The 27,647-nt window shown below is 45.2% G+C and overlaps 1 pseudogene; it reads right to left on the bottom strand.

The window, feature by feature from the left end:
- Positions 1–25,869, bottom strand: part of LOC137422318 (outer mitochondrial transmembrane helix translocase pseudogene) — a 27,174-nt pseudogene extending 1,305 nt beyond the window's left edge.
- Positions 25,870–27,647: the final 1,778 nt, after the last annotated feature.

Raw genomic sequence — 27,647 nt, 5'->3', positions numbered from 1 at the left:
GACATGATGTGGATGCCACGCACTGTGACCGCTGCCCCCAGGGCCGATTTTTTGGGGGAATGGTAGTGTTGGCAGCAGGTGCTCACCACATAGGCCAGCTGTGGCGAGAGCAGCTGTGTTCCTCGCAGGGGGGCCGAAGGATGGATGGTGGTTCGCACCCTTATGGACACTCATGGGCCATGTTAGCGTTTCGGCTGCTCAGCTTGTCCCGGTGACCCTTGCACGGTAGAGGTGTGGAGCTGTCATAGCCAAATGTAGTCGTGTCGTGATCGTCACCACTGGCGGCGGATCCACACCCAACAGTAGGGACAAAAGGAAATTTGGTGAATTTGATTGGTCCAATGGGAGAAATTTTGGGATTCAGTAGGGTGGATGGCACTTTGTCCCTGACCAACCTGCAACTGCCTGTACTTGAGGAAAGTGACTTTGATGTGTACTGTCCCAGGCTTCAGGACTTGCTTTTTAAATTGGGACATATAATTTGGAGTAGGAGCGGGTGAGAGTGATGGCATGGCCGGTAAAGGGATGCATTGGTGCCACACAGTGTCTTGTGGGTGGTGTTTTGTTTATGTGTTGGTGTTGTGTTTTTGTGTGGGCGAGAGGATGGAGATGGAAATGGAGTTATGAGTGGTGATAATTGAAATGTGTTTTTTTTGAAATGTGTTGGATAAATGTGAATTGGGGGTTTCAAATTAAAGCAGGCTATAGAAGATTTCTATATTCGTTAGGGTCGGCGAGTTATGCAAGTATTTAAATTGTACGTCAATGTGAACTTTGTTCTTCAAGCATGCAAGGAAATGTGCAAAGAACTTCGGCCAAGCAGTCAACCATCTGTGAGATGACCCAGTGTCCTCCAAAGATGTGAACGCTGAGTTGGAATGTATCCCACCATTAGTGGGACTTGGGGAGGGATTTTTATCAGTTCTTTGTGTCCTCCGTAATGATAAACAGATGGACTTTGGTGCCACAAAGTCTGGAGTCTACCAAGCCCTGTGTTGACCTCTGAATTTCAACCGACCAACATCAAAGCAGCAGAGGTCTACTTAAGAGAAAAGCTCCGAGGCTGCGAGAGAAGAAGAAAGAAGAAGGGAGAGGGAGATAATTCTCCCATGAAACGATGCGTCGTGGTTTTGTCTGTAAAGTATAACTGTATTTTCATGTAAATACTCTCTGCAAGATTAGTAATAAACCTCGATTTAATCTGAGTGAGTCTCGTGGAGTCTGCTTGAGTTTTTGGCTAAGAGAGGTGTCCAAAAGATGCCACAACAGTTGGGGGCTCGTCCGTATTTGCAACGCTTGAAGAGGTTAGCATCGCTCCGAACACGTCCAAGGCGATTGTTCAAGGTATGAAGAATCGGCTTGTCCATACGATCCTGCTAGTCTTAAAAGGGTCTGCAATGAACCTGGTGAGGCTGAATTTGGACACAGATAATATGGAGATTTGTAACAGTATTGTTTATGTCAATTGTGTTTATACTTATTAGAAATGTGGTCGGTGGGCAACACCACAAGGTATACCTACCTCTTCAAGGTATGCGGAAAGCCCCGGAACATTTCAGTAAAGGTGCCATGAATTTCTTTGTTTTTTTTTTGTGTTTTTTGTGTGTGTTTTTTGTGGTTTTTTATATTTATATATATATATTTTTTTGTGTGTTTTTTGTCCCTTTTTAAGGCCAAAGATCCACTAAGGACTTTCTTTGTCTTTAGCAATAGTGCTTTGTTTTTTAAAATGAAGATCCACTGAAATGGAGGTATAATATTGTATCATTATGTATAAAATGGTCGAGCTAAATTGTATATTTGTATATGTTTCACGGTTGTACGTTGATGGAGGTGACATTTTTGATGTCCTGTTTACAACTTTTCGCTCCTGGAACAGATGAAATTGAGGTTCCCATAATAAATAATGGTAGAAATCTTTTGTCTGGTACCGGTAGAAGCGTTTGGAACGAATAGGGAAGGATGGTACATCCACAGCGATGTTTTTTTCTGTAAATATATGCCCCAATGCGCTTTTTACAAGCGACAGAGATACATGCTGCAATTCATGAGCAAAGCCGCGTGGGTTTTTTTTTTGACCCGCGGGCTGTTTGATTGCGCGAACGAGCGAGCGAACGAGCGAACGAACGAGCGAACGAGCGAACGAGCGAGCGAGCGAACGCCGAAAGGTCCGATTGACATGTGCGTTCGCACGAACACATAACTATTCATATCTTTGCAACGGCTGGTTCGTTTTTTATAAAATAAGTTTCCTTTTGTAGAACAGACCCATGAGTCAACAACGATATTAATCGCGATTTTGAAAGACTTGTTTTGCGTCGGTAAATGTAATTTTGCACACCAATGGCCATCGTGCTGAACGGGTGTAACGAACTCAAGCAGACTCCATCGTGCCGGAAGCGGAAAGCGCGTTTATTGACGCGGTGATGATTCACTCGTGTCTGACGAATAAGCGCGTCCGATAAACCACAACAACAATGCAAATACAAGTCAGAATAATACGTTACATCCTCCTTTCTTTCAAGGAAGCCACTTTAAAGGAAACCAGCAAAGCAAATAACTCTATAAAGTAAAACTTACAATGAATTAATTAACAAACAGCATCACATTCAGATCACGTGAATCAATTGATTTAAATTTAAAGATCCAGACGTCTGGGAGGGTTAACCGCTCTGCCGCTCCTTGTGATGAACTTGGTATTTCTGGGAGATGCAGTGGCTCGAGGCAATGACACTGTTGGGAGACTTTGGGATTCAGATGCTTGCTCACTTGGACTTGGGGACTTGCAGCAGTTCCCCACTGGGGTGTCCTGTTGAGTGGTGGGATCAGGGAAGTCCCTCATGTCCTGGGAAGAGTAAAAGCGAGAGAGTGGCTGACTTCCCACCGGGCCAACATTGGCTGAATGAGGCACTCTGCGGAGATGGAGCCTGTTACGCCGGTACACATTGTTTGGGGTCCTCAGCAAATATGACCGGGGGCTGTTGTGGCGCGCCTCAACTACAGCCGGAATCCAATGCCTGGCCTCCGGGTTTGGCAACATCCTAACACTGTCTCCCGGCTGGAGCGGTGGCAAATCTGACATAGATGGCTTGTCATGATAGTATTTTTGTTTCTCCTTCTGTGTGTCAAGGCGTGATCTCACAAGGTGATGGTCATACCGCGCAGGCATGAGAAGAGTGCGGTTGCAAGGCAGTGTGTTTCTGGGGCGTCTTCCCATTAGGAGCTGAGCCGGGGACAAGTTTATTCCTTCAAGTGGAGTGGTGCGGTAGTCTAGCAGGGCTAAGTACTTATCTGCTGACTTCTTCCAGAGCCTTTTCACTGTCTGGATCGCTCTTTCTGCCTCTCCATTGGCACGTTGGTGCTTGGGGGACACAATGTCGTGAGTTATGCCATATTCTTTGCAAAACTGAGAAAATTCCTCTGACGTGTACTGACTTCCGGAATCGCTTCGCAGCTTCTCTGGAATACCATGTCGACAAAACTGCTGCTTGAGAGCTTCGATTACAGAGCGAGCTGTAATGTCCTTGAGGCAATCCACCTCCACAAACTTGGAGTAATAATCGACCGTGAGCAAATACTGCTTTGATTCGAAGTCAAAAACGTCGCTTCCAACTTCGATGAATGGAAGATCAGGCGTGTAAGTCGGCAAGAGAGGCTCCCGTTGCTGAGCGCTTTGATACTCTGCACACTTGCAACAATTCCGTACAGTTTCTTCGATGTCAGAGTTCATTGAGGGCCAATACATGACCTCGCGAGCACGCTGCTTACACTTGTTCACTCCGAGGTGCGATTCATGAATCAAGCTCAGCATTCTGGGTCTGAGGCTTGGCGGGATGACAAGGCGCATGCCTTTGTAGACAACACTGTCTGAGACTGCCAATTGCGTTCTGGAGTCAAAGTACGGACGGACCTGTGCTGGGACTTCCTTTCGGGAGTCAGGCCATCCACTTGCAATGACACCGCAGAGAAGGCTCATTTGACTCAGAGTAGCTTCCTGGATTTCGAGGTATTTCTCACTCGTGATCGCAAGGAACTGGAACATGTTCACAGGCTCAAGGTCTTTCCCAGCTTCTGAGTCGGTGTCCGGTAGAGGTGCACGGGACAATGTGTCGGGGAGCACCATCTCAGAACCACGGCAGTAGTTAACCTCCAAGTCATACCGTTGAAGCTTGAGCAACATACGCTGTAAACGCATGGGAGAAGATAGGAGAGGCTTCTTGAAGATTTCCTCAAGGGGTTTATGGTCATTATATACCACTACTGATTTTCCAAAGATATAGTAGTGAAATGCTTCTGTTGCATGGACGATTGAGAGCATTTCCTTCTCAATCATAGCGTAGCGACACTCAGTATCGGTCATACTGCGTGATGTGAACGCTATAGGGTTGCCATTCTGGAGCAAACAGGCTCCTACAGCGTTTTGGCTGGCATCGGCTTGTATTTCAACTGGCTGACTTACATCGTAGTACTGAAGGACCGGGGCCGAAATACATGCTTGCTTCAGCTTCTTGAAGGACAGCTCCTGAGCTGACTGCCAGGAGAACTCCACGTCCGCCTTGCAGAGATCACGGAGAGGCTTGCTTGTGTCACTTAGGTTGGGAATAAACTTCCCTAAATACTGAACGAATCCAAGGAAACGCTTGACGCCTTGTTTGTCTGTTGGACGTGGCATTTTCTCAACTGCCTTCGTCTTGAATGGATCTGGTAGCACTCCTTCTGCAGTAAGCAGGTGGCCTACATAAGGGACTGAGGTTTGCCGGATGAGGCATTTTCGGAAGTTTAGTTGCAGGTTATAACTTGTAGCTCGTTGCATAACTCGCTTCAGTACACAGTCGTGGTGGGTGATGTCACGACCAGCAACTAAAATGTCATCCATTACCGCTGTTGCCCATTCTATCCCTTCTAGCATCTGGTCCATGATTCGCTGGAATATCTCCGGCGAGCACCTCAATCCATAAGGGAGACGCAGCCAGCGGTATCTCCCTAAAGGTGTATTGAACGTGGTCAAGAATGAAGAAGGCTCGTCAAGGCGAATTTGCATGAACCCACTGCGGGCGTCAAGCACAGAAAATACTTTGGCTCCAGGGATTTGAGCTAAAACTTCCTGAACAGTTCTCATTGGGTAGTGCTCACGTTTTGTGCACTTGTTTAAGTCTTTGGGGTCTATACAGATGCGGACTTTGCCGTTGCGAAGAGCTACTACCATGGAACTCACCCACTCAGTCGGTCGTTCTACCTTCGCGATGTGACCTTCGGTGACCATCTCTTGTAGCTTGTCAACTATTTGCTCTCTCAATGCTGCAGGCTGTCTGCGAGGAGCGTGAACTACTCCCTGTGACCCTTCTACAAGCTTGATCCGATAAGTTCCGGGAAGAGTTCCAGTTGTCTTGGCAACTTCTGGAAACTCAGAGATTACTGCTTCCTGAGACACATTGACTAGAGGCTGAACAAGAGACAACTTATCGAGCTTGACAATGAGGCCTAGGGCTTCCGAGGTAGCGCCTGACATTACATTCTCCTGATCGAGGTCAATGACCTCAAAACTGGCTCTAACGGTCTTGTTTTTGTGAGAGAGAGGGAGTGTCACGGTACCGACAGGATGGATAGTATGGTTCGAGTATGTTTTAAGAACTTTATGCGACGATTGTAGATCGCCTGCGAGGTGCTGGACTAACTGGTAGTCGTTGAGTGTTAGTGTGTTGCACCTTGCACCCGTGTCAATCCGGAACCGAGTCGGCTGACCCAGCAACGTGACGGTCTGTGCCCACTTGTCATGAGTAGCCGTATTGATGCTTGGTTGTAGAGCGGAGATCCTTAAAATTTCAGATTCCTTGACGAGTTCTTGAGGAAGATCTACATGATCTAGACTGGTCTCCTCATCAAGGGACTTTAGGTCGTGCAGTCTCTTCCGACACGCCGCAAACCAGTGACCAGGCTTCTTGCAGTAGGAGCAGCTAGAATTAATTGCTGGACACTTGGCTTGCCTGTGCACTGACTGGCCACATTTGCTGCAGGGACCGTCATTCCGAAACCGATTCTCAGCTTTGAACAGCTCGGTGGCTTGTGTATGCCTATCAGGCTTGCTCTTACAACGTTGAGTCTGGTGCTGAGTTCGTTCGTTTTCAGATCTGAGGGCTGAGATGAGAGCATCTTCATCTCGGACTATTCTCATATGTTTCTGCGAGAGCTCTAGCTGTTGGCCAATTTCTATAGCTTTAGCTAGTGAGAGCTCCTCACCCCTATCGAGTAATTTCTCTTGGACCCTCTTATCATGGCTGCCATCAATGATGCAATCGACGATTATGTCGTCTGGGTCTTGGTAATCGCAATCCATGAGAATTATCCTCAGATCTTTTATGAAATGATCAAAAGACTCACCACTCCGCTGGCGCCTTTGTTTCAGTCGGTGTCTGGCAACTCTTTTGTTCTTTCTGGGCTGCACATAGTTCTGGAATTTGTTCAGCACTTCCTGCGGGTCGTCTTTCTCTCCTTCCTCCCAAGATAGAGTTTGGTAGATTTGACGACCTTGTTCGCCGATCCACGTTCCGAGCCATCCTGCTTGACGAGGCTTCGTTATGTCTGCGAGCGGCCCTGACAAGACAAAACTGACGTGATTTCTGAACCGGCAAAACTCCTGGTAGAGATCCAGACTCTCCCAGTCGATCGAGGGATGATCAAAGTTCGGAGATGCCATATTTATGGAGACGAATGGCGGCTTATGGCGTGAATATCAACGAACTTCTGACACCATGTAACGAACTCAAGCAGACTCCATCGTGCCGGAAGCGGAAAGCGCGTTTATTGACGCGGTGATGATTCACTCGTGTCTGACGAATAAGCGCGTCCGATAAACCACAACAACAATGCAAATACAAGTCAGAATAATACGTTACAACGGGTTATTGTGCATTCATGGGGGACGTCACTCCCCATGGGGGACGTCACATCGTGACGTCACTCCCTATACGCTCATGCAGGAACGCAAAGTGCGTTCGCACGTACACGTACATGGTAATTACCACGAGACGGGATATTTGTGCACGCACCTGCACGTACATACCTGCACGTACATACCTCACCCGAGTGCGTGCAACGCACGCTCGAGTTTTGCCTGTCCAACGTGCATGACACGCGTGGCATTTGGAGATATATATTTGAAAAGATTCAGTGTGTAGTGTCCATGATGGCGTACTGAGCCGTCTACATTTTTTTTTAGCAAAATATATTTGTTTCCCATCTCTTCACCGATTAATTAAAATGACAAAATATACAGGGATGAATTATAATGAATATAACGTTTTTTTTCTCTTGGCAAGCACCGTTTTGAGCAATAAATATATAAATCGATAATTAACGGCAAACAATTATTCCATATTCGTTACTTGTTGACATATTACATACGGGATCGGTAACTTCTGTCCCTCTTCATCTCTCTTCCTCTATCCCTCTCTCTCCCTATCTTTCTATCTTTCCTTTTTCCCTTGTCCCAGCCTTCCTGCCTCCCCCACCACTCATCCACCCTCATCTCATCCACCCCACCCCCCCCCCCCCCATCCTCCGTCTCTCATACCTCACGTCAATCATCAATGGGGTTTATAGATAGGATGTATGTGTCAAGAATGCTTCCGATGGTGCAAATAATTTCCAGAGTTTTGTTGTTATTTTTCTATGCCCTGTCTGACTCCACCCATAAATCACTTCTCTTTCCTATCAAATCCCCATGCTTCATCTCTCTTCTTCCCTTGCCCCCCCCCCCCCCCCCAGCGTTACTCCGCCCACTCCTCCCATCCATCCATCCCTCCACTCCACTCCACTCCACTCCTCCGCCCCATTTCTTTGCCGCACTTTTCCCTTCTCCCCTACCATACCTTTCTCTTCCCAATCTACCTGTATTACCTGTTTGCGCTGTTTCCGTCAGAAAGTCAACAGGTTGACAATTCTGCAGCCACTAGTGAAAGTGTGGCTTTCATTATGCGGCCATAGTGAAACATGACATCTGAAAAATTTGAGACATTTTTTTTCCAATGCACTTTCTCACATCTGTCTGATTAATTTTGTCTCACGAATGAATCTATGTGATGCATGTGAGCCATGAATTCCTCCCTTGTTCAACATGGATTGGTGTTGGATGCAATTTATCCCTTTCATCATCCATCTTTCTCCACCCCCCCCCCCCCCTCCCCACCCCACCAAAAAGGCTGGTGGGTGTTTTATGGTAGGGTGTGGTCCAGATCAGCGTTGTATAGGTTTTTTGGGGTTTTGTTGAACTGACTGCGGTAGGTTTTGCCTGGATGCACATAATTATGCCCTGCAGGTAAACGTTATTGTTTTCCCTGAACAATCGGGCATGGCATGAGGTGGCATTGCCCCTTGCCATGAGATATTATATCTTAATTTTATTGTTTTATTATAAATCAATATTGATATTGTTGCGAATATGGAATTTGACCTCCATATCCGCTTGTAAATATTCCCCTATTTCCCCAATACTCCCCAACTATCCCCAATCCCCCATTCCCTAGTCCCATTGCCGGTAAATAACACTCTGTAGAACCGACCTTCCCCTTTTTCCCCCATTAAATGTCGTGCCCAGGTCCACCGCATCACACGTAGACAACTTTCGGACATCTTGCTAGTTATTCTTAGTCTATGTCAGTTAAGGACTCGTTTCCATTAATTATGACTCTTCGTTGCACCAGAATGTGATTATATGGCACCAGTAGTGAGTTTAGGACCTTTCCCATACCTCCTTCCATCTTCTTCCCCAAACAACAACAACAACAACAACTACAGCTACAACAACAACTACAACCACGGCGCGCGGGGGGGAGTGTGCGTCCTCCCACCAGCTCGGTTAGCCGCCATGACCATGCGCTCCACGGGGTTACCACGAAGGGGCTGGCTGTCAGCTCCTCGTCAAGGGCGGAGCCTGGTAAACCCCCCGCACGCACCCAATGAGAAGCAACGTGCCGATTCCACGAGGCGGAGCTAACGAGCCGAGGGCGTGTCACTCCCCGCCGGATATACGAAGCGACTCACCGGATGTGAGGTGAGATGCGCCCCAAGCTTGAAGAAGAGCAAGTCACTACCTCGAGCGCTGTGAGACCTCCCGCATCTCTGGACCGGACCGAGTCGATTCTGTCCCTGAGCCCAGGTGCACCTGGAGCCATCGATCCTGCCTTTCCTAGCCATCAATCCCCGTGTGAGTCAGCCTTTTGTCCCGTTTATCTGTCGTCTGTTGGGGTTAATATAAGATTGTGTCTAAGTGCTTGTCTTTCTATGCTGTACCTCTCGTCCCTGTAATCTGACCTTCCGAACGAATATAATCTCCTCCGGAGGTCTTGAGAACCGTATCCATGGTGTCGTGTCATTTTAATCCCAGCCGTGTGTCTTTTCCTTCATTGACCTAGCGTAGCGCGATTAGTCAACGTTCGGGTATAATCGGGTAACTTGTGCAGACGTGGTCATACCAAACCGCTCGGTAAATAACATCTAAGCCACGTCTGTAACAATATGTTATGTAGGTAATATTACCATTGACACAGCAATCAGGGATTGTGGATCTTTGCCAGGATTTTTTTCTCAGTGATTTTAAGATTGTTGTGTTAAAACAATTATGGTGCCTATACCATGTCATCAATGACATGATTATGATTTTACAAAATTGTACAGGTGAGGTTCACCTGTGATGGAATTTTCCTGTAATGCATATCAACGAATGCAGAGAAAATCAATATTGTTCTGTGCAGACAGACAAACAAACGGATTAAAATGTAATATCCTCTTTTTTGATGGAGGTAATAGGATGAGTGGGAAGCATCTTTTCGCTCCTTGGAGGGCCCCCAAGAAGCGGCATTGTGTTTCCTACTCGTGAAATGAGGAATTAGGCTGCATTGAGCGAAATGGTGTTCTATTGAATTTTATTAGGATTTTTTTTTGGCTGATATTTTTTTGTTGTGGTGCGTTTGGAACAGCACACTATTGTTCTTTTGATAGAGGTTTTGATTTTCCATTCTCTTCCAGGCTCCTTTGTAAGACTCGATAGGAAAATGGATTAGAGTGGATATCAGAAGATTGGGAAAATGACTTTGAATTTTTAGGAAAAAATTTTTATTAGAGGATTTTGATTTGATTTTGATTTGATTTTTGAGTTCATTCGAAGATGGTTTGCTTAAAAATGTGATAAAATCCACATTGTGAAATCGATGTGGAATCAGAATATTTATGTTAATGTGAAGATATCTTCAAAAATGAGCAAGGTGGTAAGTTGACAAAAGTGAAGGAAAGGTCCGAATATATATTTTATATTTGTGCTTAATATCTGGCGTGCCTTTGTGGCAGGGAACACAATTACCTGGCCTCCGCAATAGTGTTTTGGCTTTGGTGACAAGGGACCGATACGTGGTTCCCCACCTATCGGTGGTCATTTACCTGTCCGATCAGTTTGGGGGATCGGTTGGTGAAACGGTGGTACAACAAGGAGGTGTTCCTGGACTCAGCTGCCATCATCAATTGAAAGTTGGAGAGACTCTTCCTGGAATCACCAGTGAAGAACGACTGTCATACCAACCTCAGAAGACGCACTACACAGCGGTTTGCCTAATACATTCCTATAGGCGAAAATGGGAAATAGGGCCTATCAAGGTAGAAAAGTTGAACCAGATATTCCACGAAAAGGTACTTGTACATCTTATATGTACAACTATTATGGTGTAGAGGCCATTAGGGAGATTGAGAATTGGTATTTGTGGACAAAGGGACATGCCAAGGAGTTTCCAAGAGGTGGTACATTTGAGCGAAGTCGATTGGATAGATTAGGACAAGAACTGCATAGAGAGAAACTTCCAGAGGAGAGAGAACTTCATAGAACATAGAGAACTTCATGGAAGAAGAGAGAACTTCATGGCATAGAGAGAAATTCCCCATCACCCCTTCCCTCCAAAACTTCCCCATCACCCCTTCCCTCCAAAACTTCCCCATCACCCCTTCCCTCCAAAACTTCCCCATCACCCCTCCCCTTCAAAACTTCCCCATCACCCCTCCCCTCCAAATCTACCCCCTTGCCCCTCCCCTCCAAATCTTCCCCATCACCCATCTCTTTCAAATCTTCCCCCTTGCCCCTCCCCTCCAAATCTTCCCCATCACCCCTTCCCTCCAAAACTTCCCCATCACCCCTCCCCTCCAAAACTTCCCCATCACCCCTCCCCTCTAAATCGACCCCCTTGCCCCTCCCCTCCAAATCATCCCCATCACCCATCTCTTTCAAATCTTCCCCCTTGCCCCTCCCCTCCAAATCTTCCCCATCACCCATCCCTTTCAAATCTCCCCCCTTGCCCCTTCCCTCCTAAACTCCCCCCACACCCCTCCCCTCCGAGACTCTCCCTCACTCCTCCCCTCCTAGACTCCCCTCTCACCCCTCCTCCTCAAAGCGTCCTCCCCGCTTTTTCCCCCTTCCAACTTTCACCTTCATCTCTCTCAACCTTCTGCCTCACTCTTCCTCCTCCTCAAATAACACCTCACTGCACCTCACCCAATCACCATCAAACCTTTTGTCCACCCCATTCTTCCCTTTATCCTAGCTCTTCTGAAATCTCTGACACACTTTCAACAGCTCTCCCTACCTCTTCCTCCTCTTCCACATCTTACCCTACCGCTCACCCCCCCTGTTCTGTATCCGATGCTCCCCCTTCCTCTTCTTTAACAGTATGGACCTCAAACATCCGGGGCCTTCGCTCAAACTTGACTGATCTCTCCATACAGGTTGCTTCTGACAAACCAGACGTGATCTGCTTAACAGAAACTTTCCTCCTTCATGATGTCTCTGATTCCTTGGTATCTCTCCCAGGTTACTCACTCCTCTGGTATGACAGACCTGAGCCTCGTCCTGGAGGTGGGGTTGCTATCTTTATAAAAAAACTCTCTTCCTCACTCGCCCTGCACTGTCCTCTCTCCACCTCACCCCCAGGAATACCTTTGGCTACGGCTTCCCCTTCGCTCCCACCTTTTGTTCATATGTGTGTTGTACCGTCCACCAGAACAGTGATGACTCCATCTACATCTCGCTGTCTGATAATATGGACCAACTTCTATCTACCCATCCCAACTCTCTCTTCCTCATATGTGGTGATCTCAATTGTCACCATGCTAGTTGGCTGGGTGTGGGTACCTCTCTCACCAGCCATGGCTCTTCAGCAAAGGACTTCTGTGACTCACTGGGACTGACACAATCTGTCAATTTCCCGACCCGGATCTCAGTCAACGGAGCCTCTTCTCTTCTGGACTTGGTTATGACTAACTTCCCTGAAAATGTCTGCTGCTCTTCTTCTGCTCCAATCGGCTCATCTGATCATGTGCTTGTTAAAGTGGACATCTGTCTGACCATTCTCACAGAGCCTCCTCAGCGTTGACGAGCCTGGCATTTCACTCAGGCCAACTGGCACGGTCTTCAAGCAACCATCAATCATCTGGACTGGTCTCCCATCTCTACCGCCTCTGACATCAACTCATCCTGGGAATTCTTCCAAAGTAAATTGCTCTCTCTCATGCACAGATTTATCCCATCTCATCTTCAGTTGTCATACCCTTCCTCCCGTCCACGGTACACGGAATCTTGTGGTGAGGCTATTGCCCAGAAACAACTTGCTTTCGTCTCCTGGAAAGCAAATCCAACGGAAGGAAATCTCATTTCCTTTCACAAAGCCCGAAACAAGTGTGTGTCCACCCTCAGGAGAGCCAGGAAACAATATCTCTCTGTTCTCAGGACCGGACTCTCTTATCTGTCTCCCTCTTCCAAATCCTGGTGGCGTCTGGTCAAATCTGTTTCTGGTGTTTGTTCCCCCTCCATCCCCTCCCTCACCTCAAACGGCCACACGGCTGACTCCGCACGTGAAAAAGCTGAATGCCTCAACTCTGTGTTTGCCTCTAAATCTTGTATCCCAAACCCATCCCTCTCTGTACCCACCGTACCCAGTCATACCCAGCTGCTCCTGGACTCTGTGTCCTATCCTCCTGACAAGGTGGAAAAGTTTCTGTCAACCCTCGACTCTGATTCTGCAACTGGACCTGACGGCATCAGCCCACGGGTCCTAAAATCCTGTTCTTCCGCTCTTCCACTCCCTCTCTCTGTTCTCTTCACCCTCTCTTTTGCTCCAGGGCATCTGCCGTCTGCTTGGAAATCTGCCAACATCACCGCTTTGCACAAAAAAGGTGCAAAAACAGATCCCAGCAACTACAGACCAATCAGCCTTCTCCCAATTATCAGCAAAGTCATGGAATCCATCATTGCTTCAGATATTAAATCTTTCCTCTTCTCCAATGGCTTGATCTCTGAACATCAATTTGGTTTCAGACCTGGTCACTCGACTCTGGACATGCTGCTTCTGCTTTCTCAACAATGGATGGAGGTCCTCAATGCCAAACAGGAAATTAGAGCCGTCTCCCTTGACATATCACATGCCTTCGATATGGTCTGGCACCCCGCTCTGCCTACCAAACTCTCCTCTTTTGGTATCCATGGAAATCTCCACGCATGGCTGGCGGACTTACTCTCTAGTCGTAGTCAACGTGTGGCCCTGAATGGGTTTCTCTCATCTCCTCCTCCTGTTCAGGCTGGAGTTCCCCAAGGCAGTGTTCTGGGCCCTGTGCTTTTTCTGGTCTTCATCAATGATCTCTCTGACTCTCTTGAAAATCCCCTCTATCTCTTTGCTGATGACTCTCCTCTCTGTCGCTCCATTCTTCATCCCTCAGATCGGCAGTCTGCAGCCTCCTCACTCTCTGCAGACCTGGACAAAATCACAGACTGGGCAAACAAGTGGAACATGTCTTTCAATCCTGACAAATCTCACACTCTTATGATGTCTCTCCGAACAGACCGACTGGACAACCCTCCCATCCACTTTCTGAATAATCCTCTCCAAGAAGTTCTGTCACTCAAGCTTTTGGGTCTCACTATCTGCCATGATCTTTCCTGGGAAAACCACATTTCAAATCTGGCCTCCAAACCAGTCACCGACTGGGCATCCTCCGTCGTGCGAAGTCCTTCCTTGGCACACCTGAGCTCCTCACCACATACAAGGCTTTCATCCGCAGCTCAATGGAATACTGCTCTCCCCTCTGGGCTGGTGCTCCTGCCTCACACCTAGCTCGTCTTCACGCTGTTGAAACCAAAGCATTCAGAATCATTGGAATCTCCCGCGATGAAGCTAACTCCAAGGGCCTCTCACTCACTCACCGCAGGCAGGTTGGTGGTCTTTCCGTCTTCTGCCGACTCCTCTCTGTCCTTTCCCCCCCCCCCCCCCCGCCCAGCTCTCTCTGGGCTCTGTCCCACAAATATTCCTCCAGGTCGCACAAGATCTGCCTGCAACCCTCTTATGGTTAAACTGCCAAAATCAAGACTCTCTGCTCACCTTCACTCCTTCATTCCTCTTTTCTCCCGCCTCTGGAACAAACTCCCTCAGTCTCTTCAATCCCACTCCACCCTCCAGGTCTTTAAAACAGCTGTTCACCACCATCTCTTATCTTCCCTCATCCAAAACCTTGATCTTTTCTACCCCCGCTAATTTCACCCCAATTCCACTTTTTTGAAATACCAACTTCTGTCCTGGAAGTCCTTGGTGTCCTTGTGTTTTATACTTTCACCCCCCCCCCCCCCTTCCACCGCCTCCTCCCCCCAAACCCTCTCCCTCCCACACATCTCCCTGCTCTCAAATGTTGTGTTTGTGTGCTTCCCCTTCTCTCCCCATCTTTTCTTCCGCTCCCTCTTTTTATATATTTTGTTTGTCTGGTTGATTTGTTTGTGAAGTAAATGTTAGCTCTTTCACGAGCCTCGATTCAGTCTCCAAAAAAAAACAAAAAAAAAAAAAAAAACCTGAAAACTAGGAAGTAATAGGATCGGTAGCCCTGAAAGAACAGGCAATGACAAGACCAGGTGTTTTAATTGTGGAAATATGGGACCCTGGAGACGACGTTGTCCATATTCAAATAGGAGACTATTTCATAGGGAAAAACCAAGATCAAAGGTACCAGTGTTTACTCTCCTGAAAATCAGCCTACAGACCTCAGACAACGATTCTGGTACCTGGTTTTGGTTTCTGGTTTTTCTGGTGTTTACCTGGTATTCTGGTGTTTACTGGTACCTCAGACAACGATTCGGCCTTCATTGCTGCAGATCCCAAATGACGATTGGCCTCAACAGATTAGATCACTAGACTAACATGAGTAACTGTCGATGCTTCTTGTGTCTGAAAAGTTTTCGGAGCAAGAATGATTTATTTTTTGCTTATTAGCAAAATAATAATTAATTGATCAAATGCCGAAATTGGACACTTTTTGGAACATAGAATTAAAAGATCCAGGATTGGAGTTCGTTCTGGAAGCCTCATATTTGCCAATTATAAATGTGGCTTTGGGGAGCATTTTGGGCAAAACAATTTTTGAATTTACAGAGTTTGGAACAATTGTTTTGCAAATTTTTTTTTTTTGGGAACCAAGTGACAAGAGTCACATGATGATCAAGTGGGAATTTCGGACTAATTGTTTTGCATGATTGATAGGTCAGTGGTCGACTGACATGTAAACGGGTGTGTTTTCAAATTTGGATGTTATTGTGGGAAACAGAATGGTGATTTCAATGTGGACATTATAGGGGTTTTTCTAAGAATAAATTTTTTTGTCTGTGTATCTGCGTTTCTAAAATTAAGGGACAAATTGAATATGAAATTGAAATGAAATTGACACCCATCTTGATCTGCAAATAATGGTTCCAATGCAAACAAATATACATAATGCATGAGTTTGTGTATTTTTTGTGTGTCAATGTGTTGTTTGTTTGTTGTGTGTCAATTGTGTGTGTGTGTGTGTGTGTGTGTGTGTGTGTGTGTGTGTGTGTGTGTGTGTGTGTGTGTCAGTTGTGTGTGTGTGTGTTGTTTGTGTGTCAGTGTTTGTGTTTTTTTTTTTTTGTGTGTGTCAATCTCAAAAGATTGCTGAAACCGACAGTGTGCCTGTCTTGAAATAGATAGTTTCATGTGGATGGGATTAAATATCCAGAGAATCCATAAAATAAAATAAAAACATAATTTGATTATGAAGATTATCTCTTTTGTCAAGGCAGATGGAATATAAAGATTTCATGTGCTGAGTTATAAGCAGCCATTAATTAATAGTAAAGAAATTGTGAGTAATCTTGGGATTTCATTTTTGATAGAATTTATATGAGAATAAAAGGTATTTATGGATATGAACTTCATAAAAAATGTGGGAGTACAAAATTAGCCAAATTTGTAAGAGATCTTACATGGATTTATCAGAATACTCTGTTCACGGATTTTTGATATATATGAACTTCAATTTTATCAGCATATAAATTGTGTTGTATGTATGTGTATTAGGCGTAGATTATATGGAAAAATAGTAAAGAAAATCTTGCTGAATTGAACTATTGTGAGTTTTTAAAACGGAATGCATTGTGAATCTTAAACCAAGGGGCAGACATGAACGCGCTGTTACGTAGTTTAAACTCAGAACGCGATGTTACGTGTACCTGCAACATATTTTGATAATCTGGAACACCTATATTGGCATACTGGTGTCATTAGTACTCACTAGTTGCATAGAAATAGATGAGAAACAGCTATGGGGGTGTAACACTTACTTGGATATTTTCTACAACAAAAAAAAAAGAAAGAAAAGGGTTTGAATAAGTAGTGGTTGTACACATGTGATTCACCAAATTAAGCTTTGGAGTTTAAACAAAGTCGCTGGTTAACAGAAGGAGAATGGATAGTAAATAATTTTTAGAAGCTGGGTAAATTAAGTGAGATATTACGAAGACTCATAAGAGCTATTATTCTTCCTTGCAGCAGTTGAAAGACAGATCTAAAACAATGAATCTATAAATGAATGTGATAGGGATAATATCCTCAATTTGTATTAATTAATTAATTGTGGGTAAATAAATTAATTTATCGCAGTGGATTGTTAACAGTAGCCTGAAATGTCCTGAGAGTGTGCATCCATATACAGACTTGGCATTTAATATGGAATAATTTTTTTGTGGGGGTGAACTTACTTTTCAAGATGTCGTAGAACCAAAAGTTCATTGGAATTATGTTGAAATTATTCTAGATTTTGTTAATGTGACCTTTAAAAGAAACAAAAAACCACATTTGACATTTCGAAACAAATAAATTGATCCTTGAAAGTGATGTAAACTGATATCGAACTCAATTCATGGACAGTACTGTGTTAAACTTCTGAACGTTTTCCAGAAGTATCTCTTTATTTTGCACATTAGCCAAATTTTTTTTTAACAAAAACAAAAGTTAAATTACGACTGGGATTACGGACAGTAAAATTACAGTTCAGTACTTCGTGTAACCCCCACGAGCATTCAGGAGAGCACTTACACGTTGAGGCATGCTGTTCACGAGATTTGCCAAGGTTTGGACAGGAATCGCTTGCCATGCAGTGACAATAGCCTGCTGCAATTCATGCACAGTGGTCGGCTGCTGGTCCAAGTGGTCGATTTGACGCGTTAATTCTGCCCACAAGTTCTCTATCGGATTCATATCTGGGGACATGGCAGGCCACTCCATATGCTCTACACCACGGTCAGCAAGAAAGTGTTGGATCATGCGAGCACGATGAGGCCGTGCATTGTCATCTTGGAAGACAAAGTTTCCTCGAAAGGCTGCACGAGCAAATAGAAGCAATGTTTCTTCCAGAATGGCCCTGTACCTGAACTGGTTCAGGTTTCCATTCAGAACAACCAGGTCAGTTTTTCCCCCTGCATGAAAAGCAGCCCAAACGGTCACCCCACCACCTCCAGCTTGGACTCTTGGCACTATACAATCTTTGTTGTAGACTTCATGCACTTGTCTGCGCACTCTGACGTGGCCATCTTGATGATAGACCAGAAATCTAGACTCGTCACTGAAGATCACGTGATTCCAGTGTCCTGGCTGCCATTGACGGTGCTCTCTGGCCCACTGCAATCGGCGCTGGCGGTGTTGTCTGGTCAGGCGTGGCTTTCTCAGGGGACGCCTGGCACGATAGCCTGCTTGAACCAGTCGTTGGTTGACTAGCCTTCTGGATACAGGCACATTTGTCAGTTGCTGCCACTCAGCCCGAAGCCGATTAGCTGACTTGGTACGGCCATTGCAGACTAACCGGTGCAGCTGGCGATCATCCCTCCTTGTGGTTCTGCGGGGAAGTCCTGGCCTCAGTATTGGAGTAGGGACACCCCTCTGAGCATTTCGTTTCAGGATCTTTGACACCTGACCTTGAGTGATGCCATACTGCCGAGCAATAGCACGCTGTTTCATGCCGTAATTTCGTAAAGCCACCACTCCGTGACAAACAGCATTGTCGAGTTGACGGACCATCTCCAGAGGAAGCGGCAATAACTTTTGGAGACGTGCAGCAGTTGTTTTCCACTAATACAGAACGCAACAACCCTTGTATACCTGACTGTGAAGCCAATCATCAAATGCACCTGTCCGTACATTTTGCCACGCCACCTGTGATATAATCCTGTTGTTGACTTCTTGCTGCGACAGACAATCAGTGACATGGTTCTTTTAACAAATAAATCACCAAAGTGTAAAAGAAACTCACCAGATTGATATACTGAGTTAAGAAATTAAACCCAAGTCAAGAAAAAAAAAATTCCATATTAAATGCCAAGTCTGTAATTAGAAATCCCAGATTTTAAAAAATTTGGTAGAGGTCTTATGTGGAAGAATACTTGCTTGGTAGATAAAAAAGGTACTGCATGTTGGCAGCCACTTTTGCGGCCATTTCGGCCAAACAAATTGGGAGAAACTGTAATTGAATATGTAATTTACAGATGGGTATTTGTAAAGTAAAAAGGGAATTTATTGATTTTGGAGACATTTTTCGAAGGTTTATTAAAGTGTTACAATATGACAGTTGGTAAGGAAAATTATTGGATGAGAATTAGAGCTGTTTATAAAATGAATTTGTTGACCCTGTGAAGTTAATTCTTCGAATTGTTGTTTAACTAGCATTTTGAGTTCAAATTGGAAATAGTTTGGTGGAGCCTTGGTTAATACCCTTGATTACAGTGTGTTGGAACAAATTGATAAATCATAGGATGTTGATGAGAATAGAAACAAATGTGGAATCAAGATAGAAAGACTTTTATGATGACATGAATACCGAGATTAAAAGATTGAATCAAGTAATGTTGCAAATGAGTACAGTAGAGTTAAGATAATGGCATAACGAAAATGTTATGAATTGTGTCAGTTTTACAAGATCAGTGAACTCATATTACCACAAGTTACACACCATGAAAGTTAAAGTGATGAAGGTACATACTAGTAGTTAACACTATACCATTAATCACTCTTTTTTTTCTTTTTCTTTTTAAAGGGGGGGGGGGGGGGGGGGAGGAACTATGATAATGGATGCATTATGCATAGTTTGTTTGTTTGCAAAATTTGTTGGGAATTAGATATTCCTGTGTGTGATTTTAATCATATATACTCATTATTAATGCATTTATTTTCTTTGAGTAGTGTTAAAATAACTGCATGAGTTTAATTTTTCAAATTATATTAACCTGAAAGCAACTTTAAATGCTATTCTTAGTTTAGTCGTAAAAATACATACCTGATTTGGATATTATTCGTGTGAAGTATATATATATGAATGTAACTTTTTGAATGTTTTGATGAAAACAATAAATTGTCAAATGTGAAGCTGTTATAATATATACATGAACATGGTAATTTAATGTCAAGATGTACCCTATCTGATTCAGTGTGTGTGGAAAGCAGATATAGATGTGGCTGAGTAGAGGATAAGACCAGATCACATCTCAAATGATGTGATAACGGCAATTGGGAAGAAGTTCGAGAAAGAAAATTTGTGGCTAAAAAATGAAGTTAATCTTGGCATACACCCTCCTTCTCAAAGAATGATGAAGACATTCTCCTTTGCAAGATTGGAGACGGATGTTTACCTTCACCAAGGAAAATGTATGTGACCATTTGCCTGGATCACATTGCAACGTATGGAAGAAAGGCGATCACTTACTTTTGTTCGAATGCCTCGAACATTCATCACGTCAGTAATTGCGGGACGATATTTTACCTGCAACTTCTACTGGATGCGATGACGTGTGTCATTGCTCCACCAACTTCCGGGGAACCAGCGTGGAGCCGTAAGCGAACGGCTGTGCTTCTTCCTCTACAATGGCTGTGCACGATTCTGCTGGTTGTTTCTGATATGGACCATGGACAACTTGAACACCATGGTCCTAACATCGTTGTGGATGCATCTGGCATCTCTGTTCCACATCTTGCTGGTCAACCAACATCACATCAACACTTGCTGCCCACTCATGATGAGTGAGGAGGCAAGTCGACTACAACTGGACGAAGGCCTTGTTCAAGAACTACTATGGCTCACAGCAAGAGTGGCAAGGGTGCTACATGCAGAGCAGGGTCAGTTTATGACTCCGCTCAGCTATTACAGCAGCAGAACCCTACACGAAATAGTGTCGGTGCTATGAAGACATCAGAAGAAAATGTTTCATACTTGAATTTCAAACACAAGTGATCAGCCTCTTCTTTTCAACAAAAAGTCAACATTTGTTTTGAAGCAAAACGTATTGCCAAATGTTGCAGATGCTTTATTATTTTAAAATGGTAAATTAAAATTGTTGTGTCTTGGTGAAGGTGAAGTGTTGTTTGCAGAGATATTTGTGATGCAAATGAAATGAACTGAATTATCAATATGGAAAGAGTCAACGAACAAAGAAATGTTTTGTGATCAGATTCTTCCAGGATGACGGTGTATGCCTTACGTATTGAAAATTGGATTACCAAATTTGTGGTTTGAATATTTAGTAGGTAGTTGTTTAAATTAATTGTTTAATTTAATAAAAGAGAAAAAATTGAGGAATTATAGAAGATTACTATATTCGTTGGCGTCGGCGAGTTATGCAAGTCGTTAAATTGTACGTCAATGTGAACTTTGTTCTTAAAGCATGCAAGGAAATGTGCAAAGAACTTCGGCCAAGCAGTCAACCATCTGTGAGATGACCCAATGACCTCCAAGGATGTGACCGCGGAGTTGGAATGTATCCCACCATTAGTGGGACTTGGGGAGGGATTTTTATCAGTTCTTTGTGTCCTCCGTAATGATAAAGATGGACTTTGGTGCCACAAAGTCTGGAGTCCACCAAGCCCTGTGTTGACCTCTGCATTCCAACCGACCAACATCAAAGCAGCAGAGGTCTACTTAAGAGAAAAGCTCCGAGGCTGCGAGAGAAGAAGAAAGAAGAAGGGATAGAGAGAGAATTCTCCCATGAAACGGCGTGTCGTGGTTTTGTCTGTAAAGTATAACTGTATTTTCGTGTAAATACTCTCTGCAAGATTCGTAATAAACCTCGATTTAACATGAGTGAGTCTCGTGGAGTCTGCTTGAGTTTTTGGCGAAGAGAGGCGTCCAAAAGATGCCACAACAAGGCCATGGCAGAATCTTTTTGGTAACAACTTTTCATTGAACAATGTGGTGGAGAATTGATTGGCAGCGGGGAAGGAATATGTTTTTGTGGATTTTGTGGGCGGGGAATGTGTGTGTGTCCGCAGGTGCGGATCAAGTTCTGGAGGAGCGATGACTGCGGCTCACCCTCTGCAGTAATTACCCCTGGCAGCCAGTGGTGTCTGGAAATTGGAGCCCGTCAGTGGAGGGGGTCTGTTTGGGCGCCCTGGGGTGAGAGACTCCCGGCAACCCATGAGGCTGCAAGGAAGCCTGAGGTGACGGAGCCCGGTGTGTATGGAGATCCCCACTGGTAGGATGACAGCGTAAGGAGCTGTTTGTGTGTCACGGGGACAAGAGGTAAAGGGGGCGTGGGGTGGGGGGGGCAAAGAAGTTGCAAGTCGGGCGACTTGTTTTTGAGACTGCAGGCACCACAGCCTGAAACGCCCCCACCATCTTACTTGTGCGGTACTTCCCCACTGCCCAGTAGAAAAACGCACACATGTGTATGACATCTATGTTATGGTCCTGCAGGGGGGTGAGATACGTGCTTGTCATTATTTTTGTGTTGTAATGATTTTTGGAATGTGTATGGGTGGTTATAGGTTTGTGTTGAATGAATGTGGGTGAAATCCACCGAACCATGTCACTCACCTGAAACACCAGGACAGGGCCCATGGAAATTTGGGGTGCATTGGGATGGCCCCGCAGGTAACGTCGAGTCTTGTGGCATCCACCGGGGGACACGGTCTATATGAAGGGATTGTATAAATGTTTATTGGAATTTTTGGATAAAAGTTTTGCAAAAGGTTAAGTTTCGTGGTTAAGATAGGTTTTTACGTGTTGTTTCTCTTCCTCCCCAGGAACACAAACTTCTAAATCATTGTACATATTTGAAATGCATGGTTGTTTTAGGGGGTAGCATATTAAGGAGCATAGGTAGGTAGCTGCGGCTCACTTCCCACAGCCCTCCTGATTTATTTCATAGGTTAATTAAGTGTGAGACAGTGAGTGGTTAGACTGGAATGGTAGCGCCTACGGTGAACCTTGCAGGGGCTACGGTTCCGGGGGGGGGGGGGGGGGGGGGGGGGAGTCTGTGTTATGAATTTTGGGGTGGAGTGATATATAGATTCAGGTAGATTTGTATAGGTAGATGCTCCGATGATCGGGGGTAGGAAGAATCAGTTTGATGTACATAAGCAGAGAACCTGGTTAGCCCGGCTGTTGGTTTAATCGTGTATATTTGCGGTCATACAAGGATGGCCTTGTGATAATTATCGTAGGGATTCAGTTAATTCCCCTGTGTGTCAGACCTTGTGATTTATCCATTGTCCCTTATGGCACTGCACCAATAGACACTCGGTAGGCCTAATAGCACCACACATACTAATTAAATTTACCCCCACAATAAAACTCACCGGAAGTGCAGGCAGGAAGTGCCCACGCATTGCACCAACATGTCGATAAAACATTGCTCCAACATGTCGATAAAACATTGCTCAGGCAGGCTGAGGCCATGCCCACCTCACGGCGGATTGGTTGAGGGGGTTTGATGGGGAGATCACACCAATGAAAGGCCAGAGTAAGGAAGGACTTGTGATTCGCCAGGGGCAGAGCAAGGAGCGACCCACTGATTGGTAGAAGGAAGTGACGGACTGATTGGCCACCGGCCGATGACATGAGGAGGAGAGCGCAAAGCGCTCAGCCAATGGTGAAGGACTGATGTGAGAAGAACATTCTGGAGGCCGAGAAGTGACGGACTGATTGCAAGGGAGGACCGATGACGTTAAGAGACAGGACGTAAAAACCACAGCTGGCCGGCATTTTTCCTTCTCGTTTTTCGATCCCTTTGTGCCTGGACCTCGTTCGCTACTGCCCTCACGATTCCTCTACTCCGGCCTCTTGCCCTCAAGCCTTCCTTCACCCTCGAACCTCTCTCCATTCTGATACGGACGTTGGGTGCATCGCAGTTCCGTGCCGAATTCGTGAGGACATTGCACAGCGGAGCAAGCAGGCTGCATGCTCGTTCGCTTCGCACGGGAGGCCTTCATCAGGGCCGAGCGAACAAGGGCGAGTCGAGGCCTTCTTGGCACCAAGGCGTTTTGGCGCGCACAGAGCCACGTCTGGACTGCGCACACAGGGCCGACGCCATCCCTGATGAGACCCGAGTGGTTGAGCTAAGCCTACACACATACACACGGCGCTTTATTTTCATATATTCTTCCCTTGTGTGTGTTATACATCTGGTGTGGGAGCACTCCATTTTAGGACATTTAGTTAACCGGCGCATTTTCTTGTCATTGGATTCCGTTAAATAAACCTGTTATTTTTGTACATTTTAAATCCGGTTTTCGTTCGAGTTACTTTTTGCAGGATTGAAGACTGCTCGGCGGATGACGTCAGGTAAAAGCTTCCAGCTTCTTCTTATTCTTTCTCTCTCCCCCCCCTTCTCTACCCCCCTCCCCCGCGCTTGTGTAGTAAAATACACCATTTGAACTGAACGCCTTTGGAGTTAAAGCTGGCTTTGGCTATTCGTGATTTCCCGGTCTTCACCGAGGGGAATCACGCGACAATATATTTGTCTATCAGCAGTCAAAAGTTAAGTCACACCTTTTCTAGCTGTTTCCTTCAGTAGAAAAGTGTTTTCTAGCCTCTTTCCGTCGGACTGCCCACGGCCTATAACTCTCACATTCAAATCCAAACCCAACCCTCACACCCCAAACCCAACGCTGGCCCTCACATTCAAATCCAAACCCAAACCAACCCTCACATTCAAATCCAAACCCAAACCAACCCTCACATCCCAAACCCAATGCTAACCCTCACATTCAAATCCAAACCCAACACTCACACCCCAAACCCAACGCTAACCCTCACATTCAAATCCAAACCCAAACCAACCCTCACATCCCAAACGCAACGCTAACCCTCACATTCAAATCCAAACCCAACCCTCACACCCCAAACCCAACGCTGGCCCTCACATTCAAATCCAAACCCAAACCAACCCTCACATTCAAATCCAAACCCAAACCAACCCTCACATCCCAAACCCAACGCTAACCCTCACATTCAAATCCAAACCAACGCTCACACCCTAAACCCAACAGTAACAGTCACCCTCACATTCAAATCCAAACCCAAACCCAACATTCACACCCCAAATCCAACACTCAAATCCCAAATCAAACCCTCACACCCCAAACCCAACATTCCCACCCCAAATCCAACCCTCACACCCCAAATCAAACCCTCACACCCCAAACCCAACACTCACACCCTAAACCCAACCCTCACACCCCAAACCCAACACTACCACCCTAAACCGAACCCTCACGCCAAACCAAACACTCACACCCCAAATCAAACCCTCACACCCCAAACCCAACACTCCCACCCTAAATGCAACCCTCACACCCCAAACCCAACCCTAATCCCAAGATCATAAATCATTTTACACAAATTTTTGTTTTAAATAGCTCCAATTTTTTTATTTCAACAGTTCAATAATGGATAATATGGGGTGAATTATAGATAATCCAATAGAGCATTTCAACTCAACAAAGTTTTTTTTCCCTTCTCTTCCAGTTCTGACTCGAGTGAATTTTCAGTTATTTCAGTTTGAAGAAGTAGAAAGAGGGACGTAGATGTATCGTAAATGTCTCAAGAAATCTCAGGTCTTCCCAGCACTGTCTTGATATTGCTGAAAAATAACAAATGAACGCATTACTTAACTAATGTCAAATTAAGTAAAACATCATTTCATTATTTTTGAACCAATTGAAATCAACTCTCATCAAGCACCATCCAACGAAGAATGACTGATATGTTTAGAACCCAGAGTCTTCTTGGGAGAACCCACTTTTCATCTATCCAAAATGGAACTCACCTTCCAAGTCTCCAAAATAGAGCCCACCTTTGAGTCTCCAATGCAAAACTCTTCCTGATTTTCCCAAATTCCCGGAGTCTCCTGAGGTAGGTCTCACACTGTGAGCCATCAAGGCAGAACTCTTCCCACCCCCCTGCCCGAGTCTCCTGAGGTAGGTCTCACACTGTGAGCCATCTAGGCAGAACTCTTCCCACCCCCCTGCCTGAGTCTCCTGAGGTAGGTCTCACACTGTGAGCCATCTAGGCAGAACTCTTCCCACCCCCCTGCCCGAGTCTCCTTCGGTAGGTCCCACATTGTGAGCCATCTAGGCAGAACTGTTTTCCTGATTTTCCCGAATTTTGTCGTTCTCCAAGGTACAACTCATTTGGTGGGTCATCAAAGTAGACCTTGTACGCTGGGTCATAAAAGTAGAACTTGTCTGCTGGGTCATCAAGGGGAGAACTCTTTTTGTTGGTCTCAAAGGTAAATTGCATTCGCTGGGTCTTGGCCGTTCAAAAGGTGCCAGGAGCTAAAGGGAAGGTGAAAAAAAGTTGGAGATGAGGTTGAAGTTTAAATGTGTTTGTGCAGTGATGAAGTCAATACAGTTCAACTTTGTACACAAAAAAAAATATATATATAAGTGTACGCACTGACCTTGCACACAGGACACTGACCACTCAAGCTGGCCTTTCAGCAATTTGAAGATTTATCTGGTGCTTGATCAATGTAGTTTAAACAAAGTTTGGAATAATTTGTAATGTAAGGTAAGAATCTTGGCAACTTACGTTTCAACCGGAAGGATGATTTCAGATGAGGTGGTGGAAAGGATGGTTGGTGAGTGATGTGATGGAGATGGTGCAGCCGAGTGGCTTCAGATAATTTGCTTTGACCCATCCTTGACTCAATGCCACTCTTCTTCAGGTGACTGTGCAAGTGGCTCCATACCCCTCTTGTTCCTCGTGAAGGTCTCCATCCTCTCTTCTCATGAGGCACTACTTCTACTGACATTCCATTGCTGAATATAGCAGATATTTATGGGTGCACAAGATGGTCCATTTGAGGGGATTTTTGTGCACGTATAAGAAGGAGTCATCACAGCCCCTGATATGTTTATGGGGGGTACACAAGATGGTGCATTCGAGGGGCTTTTTGGGCAAGTAGGATCAGAAGGGGTCATTACTGCCCCTGCTTTATTCATCGGGGGTTCACAAGATGGTCCATTTGAAAATTTCCTGTCAATCGGACCAACGGTTGCTGGGAAAATTAATTTTAAAGGTGATAATGACAGAAGAAAATGTCAATTTGATTGGTCACGGTTGGGGCGCATACCCACATTGTCAAGCAGCCGCTGGTTGCCGTGGCTGATAATCACTTCACCTGGCAAAATTGCTGGTTTTGTTGATGTGTGCCTTTCAATTTCCTATTTGATCGTCTTGCAAGTCGAGAGGTACTTTTGCATTCATGTGACACACTTGGCACAAGAGATCCATCTGTGCTTCTTGAAGAAATTCGTAAATGGGGACTAACCTCTTCAACTGACAAAACTAATTTGACAAAATTTGACAAAAATGCAGTTTGGATTTATGCCAGGAAGAGGAATGACAGACACGCTTTTTATTGTGAGGCAGTTGCAGGAGAAGTATATGGAGAAGAGGAGGAAGTTGTTTCTTGGGTTTGTTGATCTGGAGAAAGCATTCGATAGGGTTCCACGTGAAGTAGTGACATGGGCATTGAGGAAGTTAGGAGTGGAGGAATGGTTGATCAGAGTAGTGATGGCAATGTACAAAAGAGCGCGCACAGCTGTAAGGACGAAGGACGGGAACAGTGGTGAGTTTGAGGTGAAGGTGGGAGTGCATCAGGGGTCGGTACTAAGTCCACTACTATTTGTAGCTGTGATGGAGGTCCTGGCTCAGAACGTAAAGGAGGGTTTACCGTGAGAGTTGTTGTATGCAGATGATCTGGTGTTGATTGCAGAAAGTATGGATGGACTGAAGGAGAAGATGAACAAGTGGAAGGAATGTATGGAGACAAAAGGTCTGAAGGTGAATATCGGAAAAACGAAGGTGATGGCAAGTGGTAAAGCATGTGGTGAGGTGGAAAGAACTGGGAAGTGGCCGTGTGCTGTGTGCAGGAAGGGTGTCGGAGTGAATTCCATTCAATGTAGAATGTGTGCTGAGTGGGTTCATCAAAAATGTAGTGGTTTGAGAGGGTCATTAACCAGTGTGGCAGCTACATTCAAGTGTAAGGTGTGCACAGATGGAGCTGCAGATGG

Source organism: Myxine glutinosa, chromosome 2 (genome assembly GCF_964187855.1).
Source record: "Myxine glutinosa chromosome 2, kmMyxGlut1.1, whole genome shotgun sequence".
Classification (NCBI taxonomy): domain Eukaryota; kingdom Metazoa; phylum Chordata; class Myxini; order Myxiniformes; family Myxinidae; genus Myxine; species Myxine glutinosa.
This window is presented reverse-complemented; position numbering and strand designations above follow the sequence as displayed.